Here is a 23,910-nt window from a genome sequence, read left to right as displayed (position 1 = left end):
TATAGATGGTCATTGCTAATATTTACATCTTTCACTCTCCTTTTTTATGTTCTAATACAACCACTTGTATCAATTGGATGCTTATGGCTATACACTGATTGCATGCTTGTATCTAAAAGAGGTCAAAGTTCAGGTTAATAAACATTGCATATAAAAAAGTTAAATACGATCAACTGATTAGAGGGGTCTTATAAGTAAAGATGGGAAAGCAAATACATCACCGTGGAATTGAATATACTCTTAAAAGAAATATTTTAGAAATGCGTGACATAACTTGAAGAGCTTATAACAATGCATTTCAAGTGAAAGGTAAGTGTGCTTTAATGAAGATGTCAGTCTCATCTGTGAGTGGCCTCATTGTCTGCTCCATACTGAAAATCCCAAATTGGGCCCAGCGTGTAGTTTACCTTGTTATCCCAGCACATTGGGAGGCCAAGGTGGGAGAATCTCTCTTTTTTTTTCCCCTGAGACAGAGTCTCACTCTGTCCCTCAGGCTGGAGTGCAGTAGCATGATCTTGGCTCACTGCAGCATCTGCCTCCTGGCTTCAAGCCATTCTGCCTCAGTCTTCTCAGTAGCTGGGACTACAGGTGCGCGCCACCACGTCTGGCTAATTTTTCTATTTTTAGTAGAGACAAGGTTTTGCCATGTGGGCCAGGCTGGTCTCGAACTCCTGACCTCAAGTGACCCACTTGAGCAGGAGGATTGCTTGAGCCCAGGAGTTCAAGGTTACAGTGAGGTATGATTGTGTGCTGACACTCAGTAATCTAAATCTGAGATACTGAAGTATTGCAATTTTAGAGCCTTATAGGCAGCTGTTGTCCTACTACAGGTTGCTATTATTTTCCTTTACCAGTATTATCATGTATACTAGTTAACATTTGGAATTTGTGGCCTTTCATTAGGAGACATCTAAAAAGGAGTGAACGGGTGATTTTTTTTGTTTGTTTGAAAATGTTATTCTCTGTGCCCAGGGAATATGGAATAGACATGTCAGTCTGCACTGAATGCGTTAATCAGTTTTTGTTAGCAACATGGCATAATGAGCATATTAACTACAACACCTACGTTGGCAGCCAGCAGTCTGCTTGTGAAATCTTTTAGAAAACAGAAATCTGGTGAGAAGTGTTCCTGAGCAGTTGAAGTATTGTTGGGTGCAGAGGGAGGGCATTACATAGAACAAATAAAGTAGAAAAAATTTATCCTCCAAAAAGTAGTTGTTTCACCACTGAAAGCCATGAGAAAAGACATTTTATCTGTGGATTGAGATGTGGCTGTCTAATTTATGTAGGACTTAATAGAGTTCTTTTTGTATTTTGATTTTTCATTTAACTTTGTCATTTAAAGAACTTCAAGGTACATTTCTATTTGATGAAAAAAGTTTTGTAAAACATTTTAAGGATGGTTTCTCATTTTTTAGTATATATTATATGCTACTGTAAATTATTTTTCCCTTCCACTTCCAATTAAAACATACCTTGACTTAAAAATATACCTTCAGCAGAAATAAGAAAAGTTTCTATTTAAGCAGAGTTCTTGGCACTTAAGAGGTGTTCAATAAGTTTTTATGGAATAAATTAATGTATGCATGAATGAAAAATATTATTCTGAATTTGGACTTCATACTCCCATAATTTGTGTACAGTATAGGTTTGGTGTACAAAGGCCTTCTATTCAGCCCTCATTCCCATGTCTATTTTCCTCCCCACCTCACAGGCACACTCTCTAATGTGTTTGATATGTCCTTGATTCTATATGCATCTTTGTAAAATACTTACTGATTCTTTTGGTGTATGTATTTTTAATTACAAAATTGCTCATTATACCACACTGTTGTAGAATTTGGCTATAGAATTCTCCTTGTAGAAATGCTGTAGATCTTACTATGTTTTTTACTTTTTTCAGTGAGCACTATGTTTTAAGATCTATGTATGGGCCGGGCGCAGTGGCTCAAGCCTGTAATCCCAGCACTTTGGGAGGCCGAGGCGGGCAGATCATGAGGTCAGGAGTTCAAAACCAGCATGGCCAGCATGGTGAAACCCTGTCTCTACTAAAAATACAAAAAATTAGCTGGGTGTGGTGGTGCGTGCCTGTGGTTCCAGCTACTCTGGAGGCTGAGGCAGGAGAATTGCTTGAACCTAGCAGACGGAGGTTGCAATGAGCCAAGATTGCGCCACTGGCACTCCAGTCTGAGTGACAGGGTGAGACTCCATCTCAAAAAAAAAAAAAAGATGTGTTTATGTGGATGTAGATTTAGCTAATTGCTTCTAGCTACACACCAACCGTGGTGTGCATCCATTCCCATAGTGGTGGGCACCTAGGCTACTGTAAACAATGATACCAGTAACAGTCTTGCACATGTCCATTATGGACATGTTTGAGAATTCTCAGGGACACAGACCCAGGAGTGGACATGTTTGAGAATTCTCAGGGACATAGACCCAGGAGTGACATTGCGTCATAAGTACTATGAGGCTGTTCAATGGTTGTATAAGCTTATACCCACAAGCATTGTGTTCCTATAACCCCCCCCATACTTGGTATTGTCCACATTTCTAATTTTGGCCTTTTAGTAATGTCTCATTTTAATTTTAATTTTATTTATTTATTCATTTATTTAGAGACGGAGTCTCGCTCTGTCGCTCAGGCTGGAATGCAGTGGCACGATCTTGGCTCACTGCAACCTCTGCCTCCTGGGTTCCAGCTATTCTCCTGCCTCAGCCTCCTGTGTAGCTGGGATTACAGGCATGTACCACCACACCTGGCTAATTTTAGTAGAGATGGGGTTTCACCATGTTGGCCAGGCTGGTTTCGAACTCCTGACCTCAAATGATCCACCTGCCTCGGCCTCCCAAATTGCTGGGATTACAAGAGTGAGCCACTGTGCTTGGCCTTTTTTTTTTTTTTTTTGAGACAGAGTCTCACTCTGTCTCCCAGGCTGGAGTGCAGTGGCACAATCTCGGCTCACTTCAACCTCCATCTCCTGGGTTCAAGCAATTCTCCTGCCTCAGCCTCCCAAGTATCTGGGATTACAGGCATGTGCCACCACACCCAGCTAATTTTTTTTGTATTTTTAGTAGAGACAGGGTTTTGCCATGTTGGCTAGGCTAATTTTTATTTCTAGTTACCAGTGAGTTTAACCATTTCTTCATATTCTAGTTAGCCATTTTCCTTTGCCTCTTCATATCCTTTGTTTCCTGTATTTTTCTTGTTGATTTATAGAACTCCTTAATATATATAATATTTCTTAAATCCCTGGTTGGTTTTGGACCATATAAATATCATCTTCTGGGGTGTCATCTATTAACTTTGCCTAGGTATTTTTTTTGTTTTGTTTCTTGTTTTTATTTTGAGACGGAGTCTTGCTCTGTTGCCCAGGCTGGAGTACAGTGGTGCGATCTCGGCTCACTGCAACCTCTGCCTCCCCGGTTCAAGCAATTCTCCTGCCTCAGCTTCCCGAGTAGCTGGGACTACAGGCGTGTGCCACCACGCCTGGCTATTTTTTGTATTTTTAGTAGAGACGAGGTTTCACCATGTTAGCCAAGATGACCTTGATCTCCTGACCTCATGATCTGCCCGCCTCCGCCTCCCAAAGTGCTGGGATTACAGGCGTGAGCCACCATGCATGGCTGCCTTAGTGTTCTTTACTGAATGGAAATTCTTGATTTTGATGTAGTCACATCCATCATTTTTTAGCCTACTGTATTTGCCTTATTACTGCTTCTTGGACTTAGATCATCAAGATTGTCTCCCTAAGTTTCTTTTAGCTTTATGGCTTTACATTTCCCCTTAAGTTTTTAATGTATATGGAGCAATCTTTGGATGTGGTATAGGTTGGATCCAGCCTTATTATTATTTTTTATTTCCCAATACCATCCACCAAATTAGCTGAACTTTCCAGTTGATTTGTAGTAACACCCTTATGGTAAATCAAGTTTCTCATCTTTCTATTCTATCTCATTGGTGTATTTATCTCGAAGTTTCTTAAAGGGGGCACAGTTAGTAGAGTAGGTATGTTTAGCATTGCTGGGCCTGTCCACTCAATGTCAGTAGTGTTGCCCTGTCATTGTGACATCCATGATGGCCCACGCGTTTCCAGACACACCTTAGATGAGATCCTGTACCATATTATGTTTATTACTGTTCCTTTCTAGTATTTCTTAAGATATGGCAGGATGGATTCCCTGTCTTTGCCTTTTTTTTCAAAATTGATATAACTGTGGATCTTTTTTTTTAATAAATAGTTTAGATTTAGTTTATCTAGTTTCCTCCCTCCCCAAAATGTCCTGTTATAATTTTGATTAAGATTGAGATTATAATTTGATTTAGATTAATTTACCAAGCTTTGGCATCTTTCTACAAAGTTAAGTCAGTACATCCATGAGTATGAAAGAATGAACAGAGTATTTTATTTTATTATTATTTAACTGGAGGAACTATTGGGTATGTATTATGTTTTGTAAGAGAATAGTGTATTTTCTCAAAGTTTGAAAAGGAAGGAAAACTATACTTTATGCAGAAGCATAAAGTATAATGAACCTTCTCCAATGACATCATAATATGTTAAACATTCTTCTTTTTCTCTTTGCTGGTTTTATGACTATGACTTTTGAATATCAGCAATATTTTAAAAGTTTAAAAAGGAAAGAAATTATAAATATTTATGCAGAAGCATAAAGTATACTTTTCTTCCTGATTCCAGACTATGAAACAAAAAAAAATTTTTTAAACATTCAACTTGAAAGCTATGGAATATGCTACAGTTAAACCACCTTGCTAATCTATTCTCATTTTCTTCATTTATGGTAAAAAATGAGAGCAAGTGTTTTTGCCAGAATGTGTTTTAGTTTAATTTTTTAAAATCCCTGGTCAAAATTAATCGCTTATCAAAAAATATCAGGTCCAGCTATTTCCTCACTTACAGATTCCCTAGACGCCTTTTCTGCCTGCCTGTCCTTGCAGAGCCCAACATGTGATCAATAAGTGTGTTTTTGTTCCTTGATGCCGTCAAGCAAAACAAGTATGGTTTTAACGCTCATTGATTAGTAGTAGGTGATATTAAATATGTTTAACAAATACCATATGATACCCCTCATTTTGCTATAAAAGGTCAATAGAAAATATAGATGTTTTACTTTTTTGAGTATTTGGAGATAGAGAAAAGCATATATCCTAATTGAGAACTCATTTTTTAGGTTTTAGAGACAGTGGGGCAGCAGTTGTTTCAGATTTGAGTCCCATCATTATTCCGTAGTTGAAGTCTTCGGGAAAGAACAAGTGACTCTGATTCCACATGCTCCTTGCCTTGTTCTAACAGACTTGTGGTATTTGTGCTTTCCTTTCCTGAGGAAGCATTACAATTTTTTAAGTGTTTTCATTCCGCACCGAAATGTGATTCAGTCAAGTTGTTCTTTTGACTTTGGTTTAGCATCTGCTTGAATGAAAAAGGAATTTTAATTCACTAAGTGATTGACATAGGTATAAACCATGAACCTTCTCCAATGACATCATAATATGTTAAGCATTCTTCTTTTTCTCTTTGCTGGTTTTATGACTATGACTTTTGAATATCTATCAGCAAAAATATTATTTCCTGCCCTTAATTTTTTTCAAACAAAGCCACGCCTACTATTTGAGTTTTCCAAATACTTTGATTTTGTTTTGCCTTGAAACTTAGACTTTTTTTTCCTTTAGTTTCTTTTTCCCCTTAGAAATCTTGCTTGGAAAAATCATATTTTTAGATGTGATTTTAAAACATTTATTTTAACCTTTCCAAGAATCTTTTTGAATTTAGTTTTTATTTATGTTAAGACTATATATAGCATAAAAAGAATATTACCTGCCTTTCCCCTTCCCAACATATTGCCTCTCTAGGGACCTCTGTTTTCTATTCTTCTAGCCGGGCTTTTTTTTTTTTTTTTGGTATTTAATGCCATATTTCTAAACAGTAGGCTTATGCTTACAAAAATCTGTGTAGGGGCTGGGCAGGGTGGCTCAAGCCTGTAATCTCAGCACTTTGGGAGGCTGAGGTGGGTGGATCACGAGGTCAGGAGTTTGAAATCAGCCTGGCCAACATGGTGAAACCCCATCTCTACTAAAAATACAAAAAATTATCCGGGTGTGGTGGCAGGCGCCTGTAATCCCAGCTACTCGGGAGGCTGAGGCAGGAGAATTGGTGGAACCCGAAGACAGAGGTTGCAGTGAGCCGAGACCACACCAGTGCACTCCAGCCTGGGCAACAGAGTGAGACTCCATCTCAAAATAAAAGAATAAAAAATAAGTAAATAAAAATCTGTGTAGGTTCTTTTCTAGACCTGCCCAGCTTTTATCCTGGGATCTACTTCCCCTCATATCCTGGATATTTCCTTTGCCTTCTTATGGAGAACCCCCTGTTTTCCTGGACTTGATATCTTTCTCCTTTATTGTTTATATTTTAATTTGTGTGGAGCATGTCCCCCAGAAGCTCCTGAGAAAAAGGTGCATGAGATGTAAATTTGTTTAGGAATCTGCAGATATGAAAATATCTTTATTTTCTTTTATACTTGATTTATAGTTTACCTGGATATAGAATTCTAGATAAGAGAATATTTTCTCTGAGTTCATCAGGCATCACTCTATTGGCTTCTGGCTTCTGTTGCTGCTGACGAGAAGTCTGATGATGTTCTGATTCTTGGTTATTTTTTTCCTCCCTGGAAATGTTCTGAAATTTTAATATAATTAGCCTCATTCTAGGCCTTGTTTTGTCTGTTATGCTGGACACTTGGAGGGCCTTTTCAATTTGGTAACACTTTTCAGTTCTGGGAAATTTTCTTGAATTTTTAAATTCTAACCAATCTCTTCCTTTTCCTCCTTGCCCCCAGTTTTCTCTGTTCTTCCTCTCGAACTCTTAATACTTGTGTTTGGAATTTCTAGACTTATGAGCCCTTTAATTTTCCTTTCCTATTTCTCATCTTTTTGTCTCTTTATTCTACTTTCTGGGGGGTATCTTGAACTTCATCTTAAGACCTTTCTAATTAGTTTTATATTTATGCTGTCATATTTTTAATTTTTAAGAGTTTTTTTTTCTGTGAGTGTTGCTTTTTAATAGTCATCTGTTTTTGTTTCAGATGGACTAGCTCTTCTCTTAACATGTTCTTTCCTCAGCTTTCTGTAAAATCTGTTTCCTTAAAATACATTACTTGTTCATTTCATTTATTTTGATCTTTCAGGAATTTCCTTAAAAGTATAGCTTTGGCTGTTTTACTCATATTCAGGAGTGAGCCACGAAAAAACTGAAAGCTGGATTTGCCCGAGTGTCAGCTTCTAAAAGTTAACTGGTGGTTTATTCTTTGAGAGGACACCTCTAGCAGTCAGTATTTGTGCTTTTCTCTTGACCAGGTTCGTCCCCAGAAAGAATGTTCCTATTACCTGCTTAGGGCTTACAAACCTGGATGTATCATTTGGGAAACTGAGTGGGGAAAATGGCTAGGGATGTTTCCCCTTTCACGATATCAACTTTCTCTTAATCACCATCTTTTTTAGACTGGTGGGCCTGCCCCTAGTTGTGCCTAGTCCAGAGTCTCTCTAGTAATCTTTCCAGAGAACAAACCTCCCATCCTCTGCCCAGCAGCTGCTTGGAGACAGGGCGGCAATCTAGGGGTAGAACTTTTACTCCATTCTCCTTTTTTTAGCCTTGTCTGCTATCCCCACTTTCAGAGGCACTTTGAGTTTTTCTGGTTTGTCTTAGCACAATTCAGTTTGATTTGGGCTTCCCCTTAACATAGAGAGACCCTCTGTCTCTACATAAAACTAAAAAAAAATTAGCCAGGTGGTGGCATGCACCTGTGGTCCCAGCTACTTGGGAGGCTGAGGTGAAAAGATAGTTTGCACCCTGGAGTTTGAGGCTGCAGTGAGCTGTGATTGCGCCACTGCACTCCAGCCTGGGTTGACAGAGGAAGACCCTGTTTCAAAAACAAACAAAACATAGAGGCAGAGTTTTGCTATGTTGGCCAGGCTGGTCTCAAACTGCTGGCCTCAAGCAGTCCTCCCACCCTGGCCTCTGAAAGTGCTGGGATTGTAGGCATGAGCCACCATACCTGTCTGACCTATGTTTAAAGTTAGAAAGCATTTTTGTAGAATGAGTGCAGATTCATAGTTGAGTAACTTCTCAAACAAGGCTAACTTCCAACTAAGTTTTGCCACAGGCAAAAAACCTACTTAAATAAATTTTATGTTCCTTGCCACCGATGTAGGGTTACTAGAATTGCAGCAATTCAAAGCAATTATCTTGGGCCTACGTGTTGCTGCTTCCTTGCTGTGTGATCCTGGGTCATTTCCTAATGAAATTGGGCCCTCTGTGCTTCATGCTGTAAAATGCTGCTGACACCCACCTCATTGTGAGAATTAACTCAGCAAGTGTACATGAAAACACCTCACACAATATGGTATCTAGGAGGAAGTGTAACAAATATTCATAAATGTCTTCTCATTAAAATTGTTGCTTTGCTGACAAAATTGCTATATAGTATTTATAAGAAGTGCTTGATAATGACAGAATTAATGATTTTAATGTATGCTGGCAGACTGAACTCTACCAATTAATATTTATTATATGTGGGACATATAAGGAGCAGGATTAGATTTAAGCAGAGTGATGAAGTAGCAACTCTGGTATATGCTATATAAAAGGTGATTTTTGTGGCTGATGCTGCCGCTCTACAAACTAAATCGGATTTGGTATTGTTTTTATTTGCATTTATCTTGGATGACTGAGGAGAATGCAAGCACATTCCTTTGCTCTCAGGTCGCATTTTTTGGTGAGAAGGAATTCCCAATCTGGCTAAGATTGTATGTCCTTTAGTTCTTATTAAGCTGTCAGTTAAAATTATAAAGACCCAGATACCCAACACATTTTAGGATTCTTGAATTCTACCTGAATGATGAAGCTGTTTTATCCCAGCCTGCCCCAGAATACCTGGGATGTTTGAATATCAGTGTTTCTTTTTGCTAGAATAATGACCTAAAGTCTTTGCTTTCTTTGGTAGCAAAGAAAGAATACCTAACATATGTACAGCTCTTGCCAGTTTATAATGCACTTACACACATTTTCTTATTTGATCTTTGCAGCTCTTTTGGAAGAAAGTAGAGCTGATGTTATATCCTTTACAAATGAGCATCCCAGCTACTTGGGAGGCTGAGGTGGGAGGGTCGCTTGAGCCCTGGAGTCTGGAGTTCAAGGCCAGCCTGGGCAACATAGTGAGACTCTGTCTCTAAAAAAAGAATTTTATAAATGTTAGGCAGCATATTGCCTAGGAAGTAAAATTTAAGATAAATGTAAAAAACGGGGTCCTCATCCCAGCGTGGTGGTGGCCCACGCCTATAATCCTAGCACTTTTGTAGGCCGAGGTGGGCAGATCACTTGAGGCCAGGAGTTCAAGACCAGCCTGGACAACATGGTGAAACCCTGTCTCTACTAAAAATACAAAAATTACCTGGATGTGGTGGTACGAACCTGTAATCCCAGCTACTTGGGAGGCTGAGGCATGAGAATTGCTTGCCTGGGAGGCAGAGGTTGCAGTGAGCTAAGATCATGCCACTACCCTCTAGCCTGGGCAACAGAGCGAGACTGTCTCAAAAAAAAAAAAAAAAAAAAAAAAAAATGGGATCCCCTATCAGTGATTCATTCGACCAGCAGTATATATTAATATGTCCTTTGTACCATGTACTATGCTATGTCAACAGGACACAATAATGGATGATAAATAACCCTTCCTCCCAATCTAGCTCAGTCTAGGTTGCCATTCCATGTATACTGTAAATACGGCTTGGTGGACTGCCTTTCTGTTTAATGGTAAAGCATTTTAATAAATAACTTCTAAGAAGTCAATTAATGTGGCAAATGAACAGCATTTTTACCACCTAGATTATTCTGAATCATAGTCAAAATGTGTAAATGCAATCCTGCTACCCTTTGTATTTCACAGTAATTCAAAAATCTCTGTTTTGCAGTTTCTGTGCAGAGGCCTTGAATTTAAACTTAAACCATTATTGAGAGTCATAAATGGACAAAACCCGTGGCAAACTAATACTTTTGCATGTTAATAAAGTCAGCAGACCTTGAGCCTTTTGTTCATGCTTTCTGTGTGGTGCACTGAAATGTGAAATGTTATATGTTTCTTATTTACTCTGGGTGATATGTACAAAATTTTAGAATTTTAAATTTGAGTGGGACTGGAGATAACATAATTAATCAGTGGCAGAGTGTGGACTGAAACCCAGGCTACCTGATACCTAGTTTAGTTCTCTTCCCGCTATCCTATGCTGGGCTTCCTAATTTAGCAGCCAAGAGAGATTTAATTGTAATTGCTGATTGTGGTCTCCTTAAAACTTTAAAGTTTTCTTTATTTAGCTGTAAATGCATGTAATTTTTTCTCTATTTAGTTGTGTGAATTTCCTCTGCCTTGTATCTTCCAAGGCATTTGGGCTGTTTTAACTTCGATTACGGCCGGTTGAGGTGGCTCACGCCTGTAATCTCAATACTTTGGGAGGCCGAGGCTGGTGGATCACGAGGTCAGGAGTTTGAGACCATCCTGGCCAACATGGTGAAACCCCCTCTTTACTAAAAATACAAAAATTAATCAGGTGTGGTGGCGCGCACCTGTAGTCTCAGCTACTTGGGAGGCTGAGGCAGAAGAATCACTTGAACCCAGGAGGCGGAGGTTGCAGTGAGCCGAGATTGTGCCACTGCACTCTAGCCTGGGCAACAGAGTGAAGCTCCATCTTAATTTAAAAAAAAAAAAAAAAAGTTCAATTAGATGGCTGATCATTTATGATTTAAAAAGTCGTTTATGACATTGACTTAAAAATATGTCATTCTTATAGACTTTGTACCAAAATGCAGAGAAAGTATCTAACTCAGGTTTTGAGCCATTGATTCGTTGGCAGTGACAATGAGGATATGTTTCCACTCCAAAACAGGATTAGATGCAGCTTCCTAGATTATTATGAGTGCCTTGCCTGCTCTCACAGCTATCTTGAGGCACGGAGGGGATGTGCGTGGAAGCACTTTGAAAAACATAAAGTGACATAACAATATGTTTTGCTTTAATTCATGAATTTTCTAATTGTATATTTGAGACTTTTTGTCGTAAGACATTTTGCTATGTGAGCTTATAGATTGAAATAGATTTAGGGCTGAGCGTGGTGGCTCACACCTGTAATCCCAGCACTTTAGGAGGCCGAGGTGGGTGGATCACAAGGTCAGGAGTTCGAGACCAGCCTGACCAACATGGTGAAACCCCATCTCTACTAAAAATACAAAAATTAGCCAGGTGTGGTGGCGCGCGCCTGTAATCCCAGCTACTCAGGAGGCTGAGGCAGGAGAATCACTTGAACCCGGGAGGCGGAGGTTGCAGTGAGCCAAGATGGTGCCACTGCACTCCAGCCTGGGCAACAGAGCGAGACTCCGTCTCGAAAATAATAAAAAAAAATGAAATGGATTTGGATAGGCCAAAAATGTGACTGGGTCAAGGAAAACACTTAAATCCATCAAGGCCTTGCTGATAGTAAAATAATAGAGTGGATGGGTAGTGGAAAATAAGGATAGTGTGCTAGTGCCTTAGAGTGTAAAGGGAAATAATAGGCAGACTAGAAAGTTTTGTCTGTGTTGCATATCCAGCCTCTCCATTCTTTGGTCAGTATTTATTGAAGCACCTACTAAGGACGAGGTATTTTTTCAGACATCAAAGATATTACTTACTATCACAATAAGTAAGACAAAGATGCTATTTCTGTCCTCCAGGAACTTACAGGGCAAGGCACTTACAGATGAGATACAGCATAGGTTAATAAATGTTTGTAGTTTGGAGTGTGCCACCTTATTGAGCTTGCTGAAAAAGATATAATCTTGGTTAAGTTTATTTACTGACTTAAATGTATTAATATTCTTTTGGTCCACTTTTTAAACTTTAAAACATATAAAATATACATTAAAATATTTTGAGATATAAAATATATTTTAAAATATATAACTATTATAAAATATATTTTAAAATATGTAACTAAATCTTAAAATATATATAGATAGTATATTTATATATATTTTTAAGATAACAGATCTATTCTACTTCGTAAGTCATCTGAACATTCCCTACCTTACTACATTAATATTAGGGAGCTATCAAAGAAAGGGCATTGCTGCTGTGACATCACCCAGAAGTTAGTTTTTGGTGTTTGTCTTTCTTTCTTTCTCTCTCTCTGTCTCTTTCTTTCTTTCTCTCTCTCTCTCTCTTTCTTTTTTTAGACAAGGTGTCACTCTGTCACTCAGGCTGGAGTGCAGTGGTGCAATCACGTGCAGCTCACTGCAGCCTTGACCTCCTGGCCTCAAGTGATCTTCCTGTCTTAGCCTCCCAACTAGCTGGGACTACAGATTTGTGCCAAAACACACAGCAAATTATTTTTTGTAGAGGTAGGGTCTTCTGATGTTGCCTAGGCTGGTCTCAAACTCCTGGGCTCAAGTAATCCTCCTGTCTTGGCCTCCCAAAGTGCTGGGATTACAGACATAAGCTACTGCTCCCAGCCTGGTATATTTCCGAAGAGCAGAAACCTGGGTTTGAATCCTTGCCTTGCCTCTTACTAGCTGTGGAACTTAGGTGTGCCACAGTTTCCTCATCTGTCAAATTGGAATAAAAATCTACCTCACAGCTGTTGTGAGGATTGAATTTGTTAATGTATGTAACAGCACTTAACTGCGTTTCTGGCACACATTAAACACGGTTATCAGTGTTGCTGGCTATCATCATAATCATCACCATCATCATCACTGTTATTGTTTGGCAGAATAAGAGTAAATTGGGTAAGGTTTCAAGAATGGATTTTCTCCTTTTCAAGCCCTGAAAATTGCTCTAAACTAAAGGTAGATAAAGGAAGGAAATTAAACCTTTATTGATCATCAGCTATGTGCCAGGCAGTGCACTGGTGTTTTACTTGCGTTCTCGTTTAATCCCTACACCAGTGCTGTGAAGTAGATTAGAAAACAGGCTCGGAGAAGTTAAGGAAGGTCTTGTAATAAATGGACACCATGATGATGACTGGTCTCTGTTACTCCACATCATGTGCTCTTTTCTTGCATGAGCCAGACAGCCCCTGAGAGTTCAGCATGTCTCATAACAGGTAAGCTTGGAATATGGCCTCCTGACTTTGGGAACTTCCTTTCTAATGACCATTTAAAGGGATGTCTTCCACATTTTTAGTTAGTTCCTACTGTAGTGATTTGTTTTATATATCTGTAATTTCACTTCCCACCCATTTAAAAGTATATTGCAGTAGTGTAAATGATATGTGGGACCTGGATAGAAAATATTTGAATGTATAGAATCTTATTAATAGTTTTCAGCATTGAGCTGATTTATTATAATTTCCCAGTTTTCAAGATCACCATCGTAATTATTGAAGTTGTTACCCTTCACATTTATTAATATAACTTTCCTAGGGCTTTAAGCCTAAACTCCATATGGTTACATACATGTCCTAGGTGCTGCTTAGTATAGAACTGATTATTATAGTCAGCTTTTAGGGAGCATCCCAAATTAATTAGAATAACTTGGATTTAAATGTAATTAAGTTAACTTTAAATTTTTTGGTGTTCTTATATTGAAAGTAGGGTCATTTGGGGGACATTTTATGGATGTGAAACCCCTGTCCATAAAGTGTCAGCTTAGCTTTTCATGGATACGGTTGCCTCAGATCCCCGAACCTAGAACTAGAAGTTGTAAGCTCTCCGTAAAAATATTTGTGTTTTTGCTAGGTTTCATGATCTTATAACCACTTCTGCCTCCTGGGGCCTACTTTCTGGCCTCGTGCCACTGATTTGCACCATAGTGCACCCACATGTGAAACTTGGCTCCCTCTGATTTTCAGAAAGGCCCTATTCACACAGGGCATTTGCAGATTTTGTGTACCTACCTGAAAAAAGGGGCAAAATAGAGGTGGAGTGAGCCTTTGCATTAATGCAAACAACTTCCCTACTAAAACATTCCTGTTCTTAAAATGTTTTCAGACCTCCATTGACCCAAGAGCTTCACCCCCACCTAATTCCAGCTCTGCTCCATTATACTAACTCTTTTCTTCTTTTTCTTTCCCTCTCCTCATTTTTCTCCCCATTCCTTTCAGCAATATAAAACCAAATTCTTCCCTGTCTAATGCAGAGCAATTTCCCTTTCTTGACAACCATTCTAGGAACTTTACAGCCAGCCATTCTGCAGCAAACCACCTACTCCAAGGGGACTGGACATGAGTGATGGGAGCCCATATCATGGGAACATATTTTCTTTTTTTTTTTTTTTTGAGATGGAGTCTCGCTCTGTCGCCCAGGCCGAAGTGCAGTGGCGCAATCTCGGCTCACTGCAAGCTCCACCTCCCGGGTTCATGCCATTCTCCTGCCTCAGCCTCCCGAGTAGCTGGGACTACAGGCGCCTGCCACCATGCCCTGCTATTTTTTTTTTTTTTTGTATTTTTAGTAGAGATGGGGTTTCACCATGTTAGCCTGGATTGTCTCGATCTCCTGACCTCATGATCCGCCCGTCTCGGCCTCCCAAAGTGCTGGGATTACAGATGTGAGCCACCGTGCCCGGCTGGGAACATATTTTCTTCTTTATTTTTTTTTTATATATATGTACTCCAATTTAAAACTTTTAATTAAAAAGTAGACTTTAATGTCGAAAATGCAAACTTGGTGAGGACAGAAAGATAACACACAAGGCTGTCACTTCACACTTGGATGGTTGCACAGCAGTCGCGCAGAGGCACTTCTCACTTCCCAGACGGTGGGGTGGCCGGGCAGAGGCGCTCCTCACTTCCCAGAAGGGGCGGCGGCCAGGCAGAGGCGCTCCTCACTTCCCAGACGGGGCGGCGGACGCCCGGCCGGGAACATGTTTTCTTAAAGTTTCTTCCAAGAGGAACTCTGTGTCAGCTGTTAGGGTGACACAATAGAGAATTTTCTTTCCTCTTACAGTGGTGGCCCAGCTTGCCGATCTCAAGCTTAATACTGAGTCCTGCTTCCTGATAAAGTGTCAGAAACCTTAAACATGCTTATACATATAATTTGTCAAAATCATAAACTCTAGATGTCTTTGGCTAATATATTGTCCTTGTGTACAGAATATATACCGCTTTTAAAGAAGCATGCCGCTTACATATGTCATAAACCCACTTAGCACAAAAGAGTCACCACCTCATGCCATCTTGTTATATATTTTACTTAAGCAAAAATAATTTTAGCTTTTGATATTCAAGTATTTTTGTTACCATGAATTTGTGTGTTTTTTTCTGAGTTTCAGATTGTATGCAAATATAATGTGTAATTTTTTTTTTTTTTTTTTTTTTGAGACGGAGTCTTTCTCTGTCCCCCAGGCTGGAGGGCAGTGGCGCGATCTCGGCTCACCGCAACCTCCACCTCCTGGGTTCACGCCATTCTGCTGCCTCAGCCTCCCGAGTAGCTGGGAATACAGGCGCCCGCCAACACGCCCGGCTAATTTTTTGTGTTTTTAGTAGAGATGGGGTTTCACCGTGTTAGCCAGGATGGTCTCGATCTCCTGACCTCGTGATCCGCCCGCCTCAGCCTCCCAAAGTGCTGGGATTACAGGCTTGAGCCACCGCGCCCGGCTTATTATAATGTGTAATTTTTAAGACTTAAAACAAATGCAGAAGTGCGTTTTTTCAGAAAGTAAACTAATACTTCCATTTGTAGATCAGTCTGCCTATAAGTGACTGACTCTGGTTACTCTTAGCTGAAAAGAAAGATCACAGTTTTTTTTCACTCTTACATCAGTTTTAAGGACTTGTAGGGAGTTTAATGCATTGTAATTTACTGGTCCTTTTTTGAATTTGTAATTACAATTCATGAAATTGCTTTTTTCTTGCCATGTATTAGCCCAACCTTACAGATTGTTTCCCACTTGTAGGTAATAGAGAAGAGGAAACCTAACCAATGACTGTGGAATAATATGGAAGAAGATGGAAAAAACTTGTTTAATGGGTAAGAAATAAAAACTGTAATAAAACATTATTAATGAAAGCTATTTATAATAATAGTATTATGTGTGGCTGAGGTTGGCATACTATGAGGGTAATTGATCAGTTACTGTTTGTCTTACTCCATTCTGAACTTTCACCACTTGCTTTCATCTTAACCTTGTGAATTTTTTAGTACCACGAATTAACTTAAGCTAAGAGGGGACACAGCCATATTTGAAGTTAAAATGGGACCTAAAGACCAGCAACCATACTGAAACAAGTCTAGGGTAGGTCTTGAAACTTGGTGGTAAGATAGAGATCATATCTGTCATGACCTGTCAAGAATAATTATCTACCCCTTCTTTTTCTCCAAATATGTCAGTTGCTATGATGTTTATCCCACCATGGGGATCCCGTTCATTTGAGCAAGTGCAGATGTGTGTCTGGTGGTAATCAAATAGAATTCTGCTTTGGGAGGTTGAGGTGGGAGGATGGCTTGAGGCCCGGAATTCTTTTATTTATTTATTTAGTTTTGAGATGGAGTCTTGCTCTGTTGCCCAGGCTGGAGTGCAGTGGTGTGATCTCGGCTCACTGCAACCTCTGCCTCCTGGGTTCAAGCAATTCTCTTGCCTCAGCCTCCCAACTAGCTGGAACTACAGGCACCCGCCACGATGCCTGGCTAATTTTTGTATTTTTTTTTTTTTTTTTTTTTTTACCGGGGGCTCGATCTCCTGACCTCGGGATCCACCCGCCTCGGCCTCCCAAAGTGCTGGGATTACAAGCGTGAGCCACCGCGCCCGGCTAATTTTTGTATTTTTGTAGAAACGGGGTTTCTTTATGTTGGCCAGGCTGGTCTCAAACTCCTGACCTCAAGTGATCTGCCCACCTTGTGCTGGGATATGCCTCCCAAAGTGCTGGGATTACAGGCGTGAGCCACTGCGCCTGGCTGAGACCAGGAATTCTAGACCAGCCTGGGCAATATAGCAAGACCTCATCTCTACCAAAAAAAAAGAAAAAAATTAGCCAGGTGTAGTGGCTAGCTACTTGGGAGGCTAAGGTGAGAGGATTGCTTGAGCCCAGGGGATTGAGGCTGTAGTGAGCTATAATCATTCCACTGCACTCCAGCCCGGGCAACAGAGCAAGACCTTCTTAAAAAAATAGAATTCTACAGAAAGCCCAGTAAAAGGTTTGACTTTAAGTTTATGAGATATAAAAGTTTTTTTAATTACACAAGTTTATACATTCATGTCAATAATTTAAAAATAACAGATAACTACAATCCTCTACCTGAATCTTACCCTCCTCCCAGAGTCTATAAGTATATGGCATGTATTTGTGCAGCCTTCTTTGCCTAGTGGTTAAAAACATGGATTTGGAGCCAGACCGTTTTTAACCAGTCACTATTAACTTGACATTTGGGCATGTTATCTCTGTGCCTCAATTCCTTAGATATAAGGTGAGGACAATAAAATGCTATCTCATAGCAATTGATTAGTTAATCCATATAAAAAACTTGAAATAATGTTTGGAATGAAGTAAGTGTTTAGTAAATGTTAACTATAATTCTCATATGTATCTCAGTTAGCATTTTTATGTACCAGCCATCCACACATAAATTTTTCTCTGATACATTCCAAGAGTTAAACCATCTCAGATAAGGTTAACCATGGTGGCAAAAGCTTTTTAGTTTTTTTCATGAAAAGTTTTCTTTCTGACTTCATCTCTGAGTATGCTGCTGGACTATGTGTGAGAATAAAGTTCTCTATCTTTACCTTTTACTGTATATCTTAGGGTGTATATGATGTTTATAGTTATATATGAATAAACAACTATCTTCAGCCTAACATAGGTTCATCTTGCCTGTAAAAGTATCTTGTAAAGCAGGATACACAAATCTCTTTTTTCTAGATAGCTATGTCAAATGCTGTGTTGTGTTTCTGTCAATCTATTTTGAAGGACATGTCTTCTTGAGTTTTTTTTTCTTTTCTTTTCTTTTTTTTTTTTTTTTTTGAGATAATCTTCCTCTGTTGCCCAGATTGGTGTGCAGTGGTGCAGTCTTGGTTCACTGCAACTTCCACCTCCCAGGTTTAAGCAATTCTCGTGCCTCTACCTCCCGACTAGCTGGGATTACAGGCGTGTGCCACCATGCCCAGCTAATTTTTGTATTTTTAGTAGAGATGGGATCTCGCTATGTTGGCCAGGCTGGTCTTGAACTCCTGGCCTCAAGTCATCCACCCACCTTGGCCTCCCAAAGTGCTGGGATTACAGGCATGAGCCACTGCACCCAGCTTGAAGTATTTTTTTTTTCCTTTTTGCACACAGGATCATGGTAATTATTTTATTTTTTATTTAACTTAAAGAGGCAGAGTCTTGCTATGCTACCCAGCTGGCCTTTAACTCCTAGACTCAAGTGATCCACCTGTCTGAGCCTCCTGAGTAGCTGGGACTATAGGTACCACTGTACCTGGGCTAGAATCATAGTAGTTTTGAACATTATCTCTGATACTGTTTATATGGCTTGTCAGCACTTTCTTAGGTGGTGTAGACAATTAACTATTTTAAGAAGGAAGAGCACTTAGAAACAGTAATCTATTTTTATTGTTTCCTGTTATCTCAGTGTTAAAATAAAATTAAAAAAAAAAGACTAAGAACAGAAACAGGCCAGGTGTGGTGGCTTACGCCTGTAATCCCAGCACTTTGGGAGGCCAAGGCAGGTGGATCACCTGAGGTCAGGAGTTCAAGACCAGCCTGACCAATATGGTGAAACCCCATCTCTACTAAAAATACAAAAATGAGCCGGATGTGGTGGTGCATGCCTATAATCCGAGCCTCCTGGGAGGCTGAAACAGGAGAATTGCTTGAAACCGGGAGGCAGAGGTTGCAGTGAGCTGAGATCACGCCACTGTACTCCAGCCTGGGCAACAGAGCAAGACTCCATCTCAAAACAACAACAAAACAGAAACAGTACTCTCTTTTTAGTATTTCCCTCTTGAATTGCTCTGGATTAGATTAGATTATTATGGACTATTCTATCTGCTGTGACTATAGATAGTGAGGCTATTTTAGAAGGCTAAAATATAAAAAACAGAAGGTGGCTGGGCATGGTGGCTCACGCTTGTAATCCCAGCACTTTGGGAGGCCAAGGTGGGCTGATCACAAGGTCAGGAGTTCGAGACCAGCCTGACCAACATGGTGAAACCCCCATCTCTACTAAAAATACAAAAATTAGGCCGGGCGCGGTGGCTCACGCTTGTAATCCCAGCACTTTGGGAGGCCGAGGCGGGCGGATCACGAGGTCAGGAGATCGAGACCACGGTGAAACCCCGTCTCTACTAAAAATACAAAAAATTAGCCGGGCGTGATGGCGGGCGCCTGTAGTCCCAGCTACTCGGAGAGGCTGAGGCAGGAGAATGGCGTGAACCCGGGAGGCGGAGCTTGCAGTGAGCCGAGATCGCGCCACTGCACTCCAGCCTGGGTGACAGAGCCAGACTCCGTCTCAAAAAAAAAAAAAAAAAAAAAAAAAATACAAAAATTAGATGGGTGTGGTGGTCTGTGCCTGTAATCCCAGCTACTCAGGAGGTTGAAGCAGGAGAATCACTTGAACCGGGGAGGCGGAGGTTGCAGTGAGCCAAGATCGCACCATTGCACCCCAGCCTGGCAACAGAACAAGACTCCGTCTCAAAAATAAATAAAATAAAATAAATAAATAAATAAATAAATAAATAAATAAATAAATAAATAAATACAGAAGTTAACATTTACTAGTATGTATTGTGTGTCAGGCAATGTTTTAAGTGCTTTACCCATTTATTCATTATCTCATTTAATCCTGTCACTTATGAGGTAGATACTGTTATTGTCTTCACCTTAAAGCTGAGAAAAGTGACATGCAGATTAAGTAATTTGCCCAAAGTCACATTGCAAGTGGCAGCTTCAGGATTTAAGCCTAGGCCTATGCTATTGACCAGGGGAGTGCTGGCCTAGTTAATAACTCTTATAAGGTTTGCTAGGGTAGTGAGAATATAAATAAGACATAAAAACCAAATATCTCCTGAAAAAGTCACTGTAACTATTTGATTTTGTTTGCCTGTGTGAAGGAAAATTTGAAATCATGTATCTTAAGTATGGGAAAAATGATATGAGATGATTATTCATAAATAATTATTTTTCTTGACCATGCTTAAATGAATATTGCTGTTTTGCTTCATTATGAATCATTTATAGTAGATAGAAATCACCTAACTAGCTAAAGAACAACATATTTTTTTGTTTGTTTGTTTGGTTTTTGTTTGTTTGTTTGTTTTTTGAGATGGAGTCTTGCTCTGTCACCCAGGCTGGAGTGCAGTGGCACGATCTCGGCTCACTGCAAGCTCTGCCTCCCAGGTTCACGCCATCCTCCTGCCTTGGCCTCCCAAGTAGCTAGGACTACAGGTGCTCACCACCACACCGAGCTTTTTTTTTTTTTGTATTTTTAGTAGAGACGGGGTTTCACCATATTAGCCAGGATGGTCTCAATCTCCTGACCTCGTGATCCACCCGCCTCAGCCTCCCAAAGTGCTGGGATTACAGGCTTGAACCACCGCGCCCGGCCAGAACAACATATATTTAGAAGGGATTAGAGTTGATTTGTAGATTGCCATTTAGCTGCTATTCATAGAAACTTGCAGACAGAAAGATTGAACTGTGCAGCAGTTTGGAACTGATTGATTATTGGAAATTGCTTTTCCATCCTGTTAGATAATATTTGATTGACAGTCAGCAGAAAGTTGTGGAGGAGAAGAAAAGCCAGGAGAAAGGTGACTTACAGGTCGTATAATTAGAATGTGATGGCCTGAAGAGTCAATGTGCGTTAACAATCGACATTTATATAGGAACTAGGAGGAATTGTAGTATGTGGGTTTTGTTCTGGGGTCTGGCTTTTCTTTTCTTCAAATAGCAATTCACTTCTTGTTAAAATATGGTAAAGTACAGAGTAAGCGACAGTTAAAGTAACAACAAGTACACTAATAAAATGTCTTGGCCCTCCTGTAAGTGTGGTTGCAGGTAGTCAGTGATGTTTTCCTCTTTTTCTCTCCATCTTTTTTTACCCCTTTCCCTTGTTTGAGAATCTCTTCTGAATGTTGATCAAAGTTATGGCCCTTATTGCACATGTCTTTTAAAACAATGTCTTAAAGGGTGGTCTGGGGCCCCTCCAGATCCTTTCAGGGGCTGATGAAGTTAAAACAATTTTTATAACAATTCTAGAATTTCTACCCTTGTTCTCTTATGAGTGTGCAATGAAGTTTTCCAGAGGCTACATAATGTGCAGTTGACTGAACACAGAAGCAGATAGGAGAATACAGCTGTTTTCCTTAATCCAGACTTTAAAAGATTAACAAAAATGTAAAATAAGGCCACTCTTCTCATTAGATTTGCTGTGATGAGCACTGTGGTTTCTTTCTATCTCAGAACGTTGTAATGATCCCAGTGTGGGCTGAAAGTCATGACGTCTCTCCCACTGATATGTACCAAACTCAGAATGTTGTTTGTATGAGTTGCTCCCAACTTTGGACAGGCGTTTTCATGTTCTTTCAGCTTTTTGTTTTACATTATTAACTGAACACCTACTGTGTTCTAGCCCTGTTCTATAAAAACAAAAAAAATCTCTACCATCATGGAGCTTATGTGCTATTAACAGCTTCCATTTTAGGCTTTGAGTTCTTTGCCTTAGACACAGCTGCCTCTTTAGGGGAATCTCAGAGTTGATAGCACTGGTGTGTCTCAGTGGCTGAGTGCTGAGGATAGAGTGGCTTGACATTTTGCCAATTTCAATTATTAAAAAAGGCACCATGCAGGGCCGGGCGCAGTGGCTAACGCCTGTAATCCCAGCACTTTGGGAGGCCGAGGTGGGCGGATCACGAGGTCAGAAGATCGAGACCATCCTGGCTAACACAGTGAAACCCTGTCTCTACTAAAAATACAAAAATTAGTGGGGCGTGGTGGCGGACGCCTGTAGTCCCAGCTACTTGGGAGGCTGAGGCAGGAGAATCGCTTGAACTCGGGAGGCAGAGGTTGCAGTGAGCCAAGATCGCACCATTGCACTCCATCCTGGCGACAGAGGGAGACTCTGTCTAAAAAAAGAAAAAAAAAAAAAAGCACCATGCTTTGGAAGGCTGAGGTGGGAGGATTGCTTGAGGTCAGGAGTTCTAGACCAGCCTGGGCAACATAGTTAGACCCAGTCTCTGGGGGAAGAAAAAAAAAAAAGGCCAGGCATGGTGGCATGCACCTATAGTCCTAGCTACTCAGGAAGCTGAGGCAGGAGGATGGCTTAAGCTCAGGAGTTCGAGGTTACAGTGAGCTATAATCACATCACTGCACTCAAGCCTGGGCAACAGAGCAAGACCCTGTCTCTTAAAACAGAAAACAAAAAAACAAGCCAAGCATGGTGGCTCATTCCTATAATCCCAGTATTTAGGGAGGCAGAAGTCAGAGGATTGCTTGAGTCCAGGAGTTTGAGACCAGCCTGGGCAATATAGTGTGACCCCCTCTCCAAAAATAAAAATAAATAAAAACACAACAGAGGTACCACATGGTTTAGGAGTTTTCAAATTTTATGTGGAACCCCAGCGTAACAATAAAGATAGGCCTATCCTGCTATTCTTTTGGTTGATTTTACCTTGTTTTGCTGTCAAAGTTAGTGCTTGTTTTGTCAAGAAATAAAGAAAATGAGGGCTGGGCGCGGTGGCTCATGCCTGTAATCCCTGCACTTTGGGAGGCCGAGGTGGGTGGATCACCTGAGGTCAGGAATTCAAGACCAGCCTGGCCAACATGGTGAAACCCTGTCTCTACAAAAAATACAAAAATTGCATGATGGCGGGTGCCTGTAATCCTACCTACTTGGAAGGCTGAGGCAGGAGAATTGCTTGAACCCAGGAGGCAAAGGTTGCAACAAGCAGAGATTGCACCACTGCACTCCAGCCTGGGCGACAGAGCAAGACTCTGTCTCAAAAATAAATAAATAAATAATAAAAATAAAAAAAGAAAATGAGATACCAAAGGATGTTAAATTTATTCTAATTGTTTTTTATTATTTGAATAAAAATATTCTTAAATACGTGAGATTTTCTTTCCCTGGTGAATTGCTCCCCAAACCCTGTAATTTATTTAATAGACTTTTATACAAAAAGATATGACTTGGCTCATTAGATTGAGTCACTTAATACTGACTTGAAGGTTAACTAATATGGCTGGCAGACTCTTTGCTCACTGGCTAGATGTCTGTCTTATCACTCACTAACTTCAGCCGTTTCTAAATACTGACAACTGGAATGCCATTAGAATATTAATGGAAAAAGAAACACATTTAAAACGTGAATGACCCAAATTTTTTTCCAAAGATTATTTTAATGTTAAAATATACTTTAATAGAAACTTTTTTTTTTTTTTAATCGGGTGGCATTTTGGCCTTCCCTTCATTGAAGGTGTGAAAGGAGATTTTTTGTTTTGTGTTGTTTTGTGACGGAGTCTCACTCTGTCGCCGAGGCTGGAGTGTAGTGGCGCGATCTCAGCTCACTGCAACCTCCGCCTCCCGGGTTCAAGTGATTCTCATGCCTCAGCCTCCTGAGTAGCTGGGATTACAGGCATGTGCTACCACACCCAGCTAAGTTTTTTGTATTTTTAGTAGAGACAGGGTTTCACTATGTTGGCCAGGTTGGTCTCAAACTCCTGACCTCAGGTGATCCGTCTGCCTCAGCCTCCCAAAGTGCTGGGATTACAGGCATGAGCCACTGCACCCAGCCCTATTTTTTCTGTCCTTATGAATTTATGCCCTTTTAAAAAACCCCTTTGTTGTGATTTTATTTTATTTTATTTTTTTAGACGGAGTCTCGCTCTGTCGCCCAGGCTGGAGTGCAGTGGCGCAATCTCGGCTCACTGCAAGCTCC

At 40.2% G+C, this 23,910-nt stretch overlaps 1 protein-coding gene across 11 annotated transcripts in view; it reads left to right on the top strand.

The window, feature by feature from the left end:
* The window catches only part of USP49 (ubiquitin specific peptidase 49), a 103,407-nt gene that overhangs the window by 9,377 nt on the left and 70,120 nt on the right, over positions 1-23,910 (top strand). For 8 of the 11 annotated variants that reach the window (XR_009211395.1, XM_058432628.1, XM_032141037.3 and 5 more), the window contains exons 3-4: positions 12,990-13,147; positions 15,937-16,010. The gene's annotated coding sequence lies outside the window, so the exon portion shown is untranslated. The remainder of the gene's footprint in view (positions 1-12,989; positions 13,148-15,936; positions 16,011-23,910) is intronic. The other 3 variants (XM_058432629.1, XM_058432634.1, XM_032141038.2) reach the window with 1 other exon arrangement.

Source organism: Hylobates moloch, unplaced genomic scaffold (genome assembly GCF_009828535.3).
Source record: "Hylobates moloch isolate HMO894 unplaced genomic scaffold, HMol_V3 SCAFFOLD_20, whole genome shotgun sequence".
NCBI lineage: Eukaryota > Metazoa > Chordata > Mammalia > Primates > Hylobatidae > Hylobates > Hylobates moloch.
This window is presented reverse-complemented; position numbering and strand designations above follow the sequence as displayed.